Source organism: Panthera tigris, chromosome C2, assembly GCF_018350195.1.
Source record: "Panthera tigris isolate Pti1 chromosome C2, P.tigris_Pti1_mat1.1, whole genome shotgun sequence".
NCBI lineage: Eukaryota > Metazoa > Chordata > Mammalia > Carnivora > Felidae > Panthera > Panthera tigris.
Window position 1 is genome coordinate 99,305,472 of NC_056668.1, and position 9,998 is coordinate 99,315,469.

Sequence of the window (9,998 nt, forward strand, 5' to 3'; positions counted from 1 at the left end):
GAAATTAAAAATAATAGACGAAAAGTAAACAATGAGAAACACCTTTTTAAGAAAACAAAAAGGAATCTGAAATAGAGCTTAGTTAAAGATACTTGCTTTCAAGTGCTTTATTTTTCTCAGACATCATGGAAGGATGAGAAGTTCTGTATGTTGAGAGAGTGATCCATTGAAACACGGAGGTGAAATGAGAGAGCCTAAGTCATGTGTCTTGTTTTGGCTAAATGATATGCAAGACTGATAGCTAGAAATAAAGATTTTGAGAAATCAGAACAGGGAAAACACTCAGCAATTAATAAAAGAAGGCTGCCAAAGAGGAGAAAGAATGAAAGTTCTATCTGGTTTCTGTAAATTTATGGTGAGTCAAGTTTGTTAGCATGTAGAATCTTCTCCCCCCTCATCTCCAGCAGCTGCTCTGTCATCTGCCTTTAGATTGGATGCTTCAGTGATTAGAGATCAGTAGTATGCCAGGGGAGGGCATCAATAACATAACAGATCTCAGAGCCCCTGGATGGAAGGGTCCACTGAAATGAGGGGAATGCCAATATTTGAAGAAAAGGTATTGAGTCCTTAATGGTTCTGGGTGAAATGAAAATGAAATGATTTCTTTTTTTTTTTTAACGTTTATTTATTATTGAGAGACAGAGTGTGAACAGGGGAGGGGCAGAGAGAGAGAGGGAGACACAGAATCTGAAGTAGGCTCCAGGCTCCGAACTGTCAGCACAGAGCCCGACGTGGGGCTTGAACTCACAAACCACAAGATCATGACCTGAGCTGAAGTCCGATGCTTAACCGACTGAGCCACCCAGGCGCCCCTAAAATGAAATGATTTCTAAGGAGACTAGCATAAGTTGGGAATACATGATTTGGGAATTCTGGAGGCTGAGGTGATGTCATGGTACCTTTAAATCACATCATTATGAGCTAGAATAGTTCTACTGCCTTCATTTTTTACAGATGAACTAACTAAAACTCGAACTCGTTTTTTGCTATGTTTCTTTGAGATCTGTGGGATGTTGAAGTTGAATATGCTTATATTTCCTATGTGTACTTACATAAAAATCAAAAGGTTTATGCTTATTACAAATATAGGGCAATGCTGAGGAACTGGTCAAGTACAAAAACTTAACGAGCTAAAAATCTAACCAATATCCCATTTCTTCTGAGCCCTTTGGATGTGATGTGTTTTCACAACTGCCACAAATAGTTCCAAGTACAAATACTTCCCTGGCCTGCCTCTTCCTCTTGCCTACTTCAATCACACATAGATTCATTCCTATCATTGAAATTTCCTAGATTTACTCAAGTCACTGGCCATGTTTTCCATTATCATTGGTTTACTTTTTTTGAATGTTTTATTTATTTTTCAGAGAGAGAGAGAGAGAAAGAGAGAGAATGAATGGGGGAGGGGCAGAGAGAGAGGGAGACACAGAATCAGAAGCAGGCTTCAGTCTCAGAGCTGTCAGCACACAGCCTGACGCGGGGCTCAAACCCACGATCCACGAGATCATGACCTAAACTGAAGTTGGATGCCCAACCGACTGAGCCACCCAGGCGCCCCTGGTTCACTTTTTTCCTTTTTTAAGTTTGTTTATTTATTTATTTAGAGAGATAGAGTGAGAGAGAGTGGGAGAGGGATGGAGAGTGAGGGAGAGAGAGAATCCCAAGTAGGCTCCACACTGTCAGTGCAGAGCCCAATGTGGGGCTACATCCCATGAACCATGAGATCATGACCTGAGCCAAAAGCAAGAATCGGATGCTTAACAGACTGAGCCACCCAGTCACCCCCAACAGATTCACCTTTTAATCCACCTTTAACACTCTAAAGAATATCAACCCACTAACCAATGGATCCTAAATTTGCCCTTGATATGTACTACTTGTGTGACCTTAGGAAAATCATTTCATCTTTCTGTACCTCGAATTTTTGGCCTGCAAAAATGAATATTATAAATATATTTTGGATAACATATATGAAGGTACTCAACATGTAGTAGAGGCTTGATAAATAGTAGTGTTCTTTCTTCTCCCTCTCACTAGATCTTCACTGCTTAGGATCTCCTAGATTTCCTCTTCTGATCACTCTTTTCCACCTCTTTCCTCAGTCCCACATATAGGAACCTCTCAAATCACAAATCTCCTTTCCTGGAAGACTCTTCAATTCCTATAAGTTTCCCTTGGATGGATCCCCACTAAAAACATTTTACCCTTATTTCTTCACCACCTTTCACCCTTTAGAATACCAGCTCTTTTTAAAAAAAGTTTCAAACTCCTAAGAAGTACCTTATTTCTTCTCAGTTCTAAGAGACTGTCACTCTGCACTCACCATGTGAGACTTCCTTCCAGAGATGCTTCATCAGAGAGAGTGAGAACCTGTGGCTCTTTATGGTGTTCTTTAGCTCCCAGGTGCCTAGGATTAGGGGTTAATGGAGGCGGAGGAAACACAAGTGGTCAATAATTTCACATGGTGGCCTTTCGGTTTCTTGCTGTAAAATGGAGAAAAGCAACAAATAAACAGTTTGAATATGGATTACAATATAGCAAAGTGCACCTATAGAATAAAATTGAGCATTAATTTTTTTTTTTTTTTTTGAGAGAGAGAGAGAGAGACAGGCAGCATGAGCAGTGGAGCTGCAGCGAGAGAGAGGGAGACACAGAATCAGAAGCAGGCTCCCAGCTCTGAGCTGTCAGCACAGAGCCCAATGCAGGGCCTGAACTCACAAACTGCAAGATCACGACCTGAGCCAAAGTCAGACACTCAACCTACTAAGCCACCCAGGCACCATTAAAATTCAGCATTTAATTAACTTAATGTGCAGCTTTCAAGATTTGTAACTATTTATTTTTAAGGAAACAGCAATTTCTCTATAAGATGAAGAGATTTAAACACATACACACTCTACACCAGTGCTAATAGAAATGCAATGCTAACTTCATATGCAATTTAAAATTTTCTTTTCTTTTCTTTTTCTTAGAAAGAGAGAGAGCATGAACAAGCAGGTGTTGGGGAGAGATAATATCTTAAGCAGGCTCCACACTCAGTGCAGAGTCCAATGCAGGGCTTGATCCTGTGACTTTAGGATCATGACCTCAGCTGAAATCAAGAGTCAGACATGCAACTAACTGAGACATCCAGGGACCCTGCAATTTAAAATTTTCTAGTAGCTATATTGAAAAAATGTTTTATGTAATATTCTTTTAATAACATATTTAATAGAATATATCCAAGATGTCATTTCAATCAATCAAAAATTATGAGACATTATGAGACTACTTTTTTTGTACCAAGTCTTCCATGTTCAAGGGCAATGTTGATCAGATAGATACAAGCTGTGGTAGGCTAATATTAGCCTCCTATCTGCAAAGATATCCACATCCTAATCCTTGGAACCTATGAATGTTACCTTTTAAGGCAAAAAGGACTTCCTAGATATGATTAAAGTAAAGATAATGAGATGGAGGTGTGATTAAATTGAAGATATTGAGATGGAGAGATTATCCTGTGTTATCAGAAGGGGTTTTAACTGTAATCATATTTATCCTATTTATTTTTATGAGGAAAGCAAAGGGAGATTTCACCACTGAGGAAGAAAGAGAATACGATGACAGAAGCAGTGATTGGGGTAATGTGGCCACATGCCAAGCAATGTCAACAGCTCCCAGAAGCTGAAAAAGGCCAAAATCAAATTGTCCCCTAGGGCCTCCAGAGGGAATGTGGCCATGCAAATATCTTGATTCAGGCTCAGTGATACTTATTGTGGACTTCTGGCATCCAGAACTGTGAAGGAATACATTTCTGTTGCTTTAAAAGTTGGTGGTAATTTGCCACAGCAGCTACAAGAAACTAATACACAAGTCATTTAGAGTAAAGTAATAACATTATACTCTCCCCTTTGTTGTCAACGTCCAAAGACCTTTGGTCCTATTCCCAGAAACTCCTCAACAAGTATCAGTGCTGAAAATGTCTTACTTTTATCTCACATGGTTTCAACTACTACCCATATGCTGAAAACTTCCAAATTTGTATTTCTGTCTTTCACCACTCTCCTGTACTCCAAAGCAATATTACCAAATATTTCGTGGGCATCACCAACTGTGTGTACCACAGTTATCAACAACTAGTGATGCCCAACCTGAATTCATCATTGTAACTAAAAACTATCTCTTTCCTAGATCCTCTGATCCTTTCTTAGATCAGCTAATGGACCGGTCTCCCATCTCTAGGGTAGCTTATGTTTTATGCTGAATATTTATAACTAATTTTTCACTGATTGCTGGAACTTTCATTTTGCAATAAACTCTTTTAAGAACCAAAACATTTAAACTATAAGAAATAGATGTTTAATATAAAATCTACTACTAAAGGTTGCTCTGAGTTGCACAGAATATTTGTGACTTTAATCATCTACCACATGTGGGGCCATAACATCACAGACCACATGAAAACCAAATCTTAAGGGGAAACAGTAGCATTTAGTTTAAAATTTTAAAAAGAAAACCATGCCAATAGATCTTGATTTAATTAATATGCAAAGTGGGTTTATATATCACTCTGTGAAATGTAGCTTTTCATTTAGATTATATGACTATTCTAGGGGCGCCTGGGTGGCTCAGTCGGTTAAGTGTCGGTCTTTGGCTCAGGTCATGATCTCACAGCTCGTGGGTTTGATCCTCACGTTGGGCTCTGTGCTAAACAGCTCAGAGCCTGGAGCCTGCTTCGGATTCTGTGTCTCCCTCTCTCTCTGCCCCTAACCCACTCACATTCTCTCTCTCTCAAAAATAAATAAACATTAAAAATTTTTTTTAAAAAAGATTCTATGACTATTCTAAATTAATTTCACTTTTTCACTCTCATTTTTTTTTTTTTAATTTTGGAGAGAAAGAGAAAGAGAATACAAGTGGAGGAGAGGGGCAGAGGGAGAGAGAGAGAAAATCTTAAACAGGCTCCATGCTCAATGCCCCTCAATCTCAAGTTTTCTTAAGCACACACAACAATATAGTAACAACTATTCATAGGTTGGCTCTATTTTCCAAAGAAAAGCTTTGCAAAGGGTTAAATGATACATGGCTTAAATTGACTTTAAGTTATTTCAAATAGAAATTTTAATGCCAATAATAGTTATAGTTTTATTTAATCAATGGACTCTAAAGCTTTTGGAAGGTAATTATTCTATGGTGAAACACCTGAGATTATTGTGACTAAAATTCTAAAATACTTAAAACTTCAACCTTGAAGGTTAAAATGATAAGCTTTAGGTGAATAAAAATATAAACATTTGTAGATCATAAAGTCATAGTAAAGGTAATATTCTTTTTTGAATTAAGAAATGTATGGAGAGTGAATATATTTGGAATTTGTTGTATACACACAAACTTAATAATTATCTCCAACAATTTGTAGTATATTGCCAGTCTAACGTATCAAGCTGTAAACTACAGCAGCTGTACATACAAAAACACACTTACAAGGGGTGCCTGGGTGGCTCAGTCGGTTGAGCGTCCAACTTCGGCTCAGGTCATGATCTCGCAGCCCATGAGTTCGAGCCCCGCATCGGGCCCTGTGCTTACAGCTTGGAGCCTGGAGCCTGCTTCTGATTCTGTCTCCCTCTCTCTCTGCCCCTCCCCCGCGCATGGTCTGTCTCTTTCACTCTCAAGAACGAATGCTAAAAAAATTTAAAAACAAAACAAAAACACACTTACAAAAGAGACTTTCACACTTTCTTTCTTCCCCACCATCAATAAATTTGTAGAAATGTTTTAGCCTTTAAAACAACCTTATAAAACAATCTAAGTGTCTTACAATGGTATTGAACTATTTTGTAAAAGAGTTTTCTAAATTTTGGTTTACTTTTTTTTTTCAAACTCTTTTGCTGGAAATCTTTTTTAAAAATGTCAAGTTTAACACTTTCAGGAAATTGAAACAAAATTGGAGATAGAAAGAATAATTTTTTTTCTGACAGAAACAAACAAAAAACATCTAGAAAATCAGATGATGAGAGCTCAAAAAGGATACATAACTTATTTTTGAAAATCTACACTTGAGCTGCAGAATAACTTGGTTCTGAGAAAGACTTTAAAAGTTCTCCTTTTTTAATCTTAATAAATTTATATTCTGTGATAGAATAGAAAGAAATTGAGACAGCTTTTGTTTACTGGAGCATCCAAGTTTGACAAGATATTGAAAAAAATCATAGAGACATATATTTGATGAATTTTGTTATACAAAAATACTTGTTGAAAAATGTTACTTTGAATAAAGGAAAAAAACAGGGCTGGTAAAAATACTTTATTTTGAGAGAGAGAGAGAGAGAGAGAGAGTTCATACACAAGTTGGGGAGGGGCAGAGAGAGGGAGAGAGAGAATCCCAAGCAGGCTCTGTGCTGTCAGAACAGAGCTCAATGCAGGGCTTTGTATCACACACCATGAGATCATGACCTGAGCCAAAATCAAGAATTGGAAGCTTAACTAACTGAGCCACCCAGGTGCCCTACTTGGGCTAAAATTTTTATGTGTTCCAATAAAAAACGTAAAATGAAGAATATTTTTTATTTAGCAGAATTAACTCTGAGTTTACAGGTACCTTAGGAAAATACAGATGATTTTTTCTCAGGTAAAAATATTTCTGGTCTATGGAACTTTAACAACAGAAGCAGCCCATTACTTCAAATTTATTAACCATAAAATACAATTCTGAGAAAGACTGCAAGCAATTTTATTTTAAAAAATTATCTGAACACATTAAAAAAATCATTCTACAACGACATAGTTTGAGACACAGATATGGCTAAGAAACTTATTAAAGTATATCAATATAAGTCAAATACAGTAATTCTATTTATGTAATTTTTCAATATTTTGCTTTGTTTTGATATATACAGGTATGCACTTTTACTTGTACAAGTAATTTTATTTGTAAGAATAGTTTTGAATAAAAGTATGTATTCACTAATACAATAGCAACAAATTCATTAAGATATAAAAGTCAACATTATAAAGGTTTGATTATTTTAGAACCTTCTTTATTTTCGTAAGTTTTAGGATTTGGATAAAAAAAAATTATGCAGTCTTCCTATTCAAAAGTGAAATCATAGGACCTGGCAGATCTTCCTTCTCTCTCACAGTCCTGACCTCGCATGCAAAAAATTACCATATCCTACCAATTTTTCACATTTTCTGTCTTTTTTTTACCCACACAATGATTTTATTTTTATTCAACTGTAAGCAAACAGCAGAATTAACACAACGTTCCGCAACTCCAGATCAGGGTTTCTTATACAGACGGGGAGTGAAAAGTTTAACAGGTGCAGACTTGAGGATTTCTGACAACCTCTCACCCAGCACTGAAGCTCATTTGTATGGCCTTGCCTTAACCACAAAGCGATTCTCCCTATAGCTTTTTCCAGTATTGCTCTTTCAAAGAGCCAGAGCGGGGCACTGACCCCTAGTAAGGAGTCCGAGGATGTATTACTTTGGGAGTTAGTGGCCACACCAGTCTCTGGCTATCCTGGTGAGGGACATAGCAGTGAAAACACTCCCAAAAGTGCCATCATGCATAATTCTGGACTCAGGCTCACAAAGGCAGAGACAACAAATCTCTCTCTCTCTCTCTCTCTCTCTCTCTCTCTTTTAAACCTTTCTTAAGGATTCTTTGATGCTCTGCTCTGTTACTATAGACCTGGTCATTTTTTCTTCTTTAAATTCTGGATTGCTATTTTTTTTTTTAATTTTTTTAATGTTTTTATTTATTTTTGAGACAGAGACAGAGCATGAGCGGGGAAGGGGCAGAGAGAGAGGGAGACACAGAATCTGAAGCAGGCTCCAGGCTCTGAGCTGTCAGCACAGAGACCGACACAGGGCTCAAACTCACAAAACACAAGATCATGACCTGAGCCGAAGTCAGACACTTAACCTACTGGGCCATCCAGGCGCCCCTGGATTGCTATTCTTATATTCACAATTTGATGACCCTAACCTAGTACCAAAATATTCCCCAAAATACAGTTCAAATTTGTTCAAAACATAAACCTGGGTGTGAACCTCTAGAATTATTATGGTTAGGCAGAAGGAAAAGTCACTCTAAACCACTACCTGATGGCTCAGGCCTCACCTGTGAGAATGGGAAGCTGGGAAGCAGAGAAATCTACATGCATCACTGAACTTGAGAACACTGCTCAACACCTCAGGGACGATTTCTGTCTCCTAGCATGCCTCTGCTTCCTAGATAGCTGCTCATAGAGTTTGGGCACACAGTCATCTCATTCACCCTGGTAGCACGTGCCAGCCACCAGGTGCCCGCGCTCATACTTTGAATTTGCCATGGTGGTCTCCAGATCAGGTGCTGAGAATGGGCTCATCATCCTTCTGTGACCCATTCTGCTGGTAAACCAGCCAGATTTAGCAATTGAAGGCTGTGCCGTTGGGAGGCGCAGAGTCGACATAATCAGAGAGGACTATGCCACTGCTGATGTCATTGCCCCTCACTCTGACCACCAGAAAATGGTGCCATTCCCTGTACTTGGGGTCCTTCCATCTGGGAGCATCTGGATCTGTCATGACCAAGGTGTAAGGTTTATGTGGCTCAAGACCACCCCATGAAGTCCTGGTGGGTCTGTTCTTATCCTGGGTGGGTGTCAGCAATTTGGCCAGCTGTTAACCTCCACCCTGGCATATTTGACCTGCAGCAGATGCTGTGGCTGCTCATCCACTTCCTATAAGCTCAGTCCTGGACCATTTGCTGAGGTCTATGGGCATCACGGGGCCGGGTTGGGCAGACAGCTGGGAAGAGTCTTGGGAGGCAAGGTACCAGCCTGCAGCACCGACTCCGAGTGGTCCACAAAGTGTTTCAACACATTTTCTTATTTTCACTTCATTGGCTTAATTTAAGTCCTCATTGTGTCTTACAAACCTATGTGGTAACTTCCTACTGTATTCATGTCTTTGCCTCTATACACTTTCTATTAGTTAGGAATTAATAGGAATTTTTAAAACTGAAAATTCTTATAGGAATTTTTTTGAAAATTCTTAGCAGGAATTTTCAAAACTGAAAATCAATTTTGTTATTCAAATGCTACAATCACATCAGGGATACTATATTTGCCATAGTCTAAACGCCAAAGTCCTTTGATGAAATTATAGAGTATTCTATGATTTAGTTTCTGCCTTTGTTTTCATCATTTATGTAGTCCCACCTCATTCAACTCAGGCTATATGCTAACTTCTCTGCCATTGCTCCTGATTTTTTTCTCCCTCCTGAAGTAAACAATTGTCTTTTAAGTGCCTAAAAATCCCTTGGTAGGCTTAAACCTAGTTCAGATGATTTTTCCTCTGTAAAGCCTTCCCTGTCCATGTTGCAAATTTGAAATTACACTTTTATTTGTCCAACACTATACATGTTGAGTGTGTGTGTGTGTGCATGTGCATGTGCGTGTAGTAGCACTTATCATACTAGATTTTAAACACTATTTTTAAGTCTGCCAAGCTGTAACATTTAGTTTTTAATTGGCAATGTCAATTAAAAACAGATACTCAGATATCTTTGTTTCTTCAGTGGATGGATGGATAAATGAATGATTAGACTATTCACAGCCTATTTAAACTCATTTATATTTTAGCATGGTATGTGTTTCTTATGGATATACAAAAACACATAAAACCATTGCGAAACTCAGAAAAGATATCATGCACCAACTAAAATGATAAAGAATGATAAAATATTCAGATATATTTATTTGCCCAGATGTGTGTTTTTTTCTCCTTTTGCTTCTTAGATATGAAAGTTAGCTCTCAACAATATTGATGATTCAATCTGTCAAGAACACTTGTGCTTGTGTATTTAATGAAAGAATTTCTGGATTCTTTGATAATCTAATTTTCTTTTTCTTTTCTTTTTTGAGACAAAGAGAGTGCTTGCATGTGGGTGGGAGAGAAGCAGAGGGAGAGGGAGAGAAAAGCTTAAGGAGGCTCCACACCCAGCACAGAGCCTGACACGGGGTTTTATCTCA

The 9,998-nt window shown here is 38.2% G+C and overlaps 1 pseudogene; it reads right to left on the reverse strand.

The window, feature by feature from the left end:
* Window positions 1-8,168: 8,168 nt before the first annotated feature.
* Window positions 8,169-8,748, reverse strand: LOC102957223 (annotated as a pseudogene).
* Between the last annotated feature and the right edge of the window lie 1,250 nt (window positions 8,749-9,998).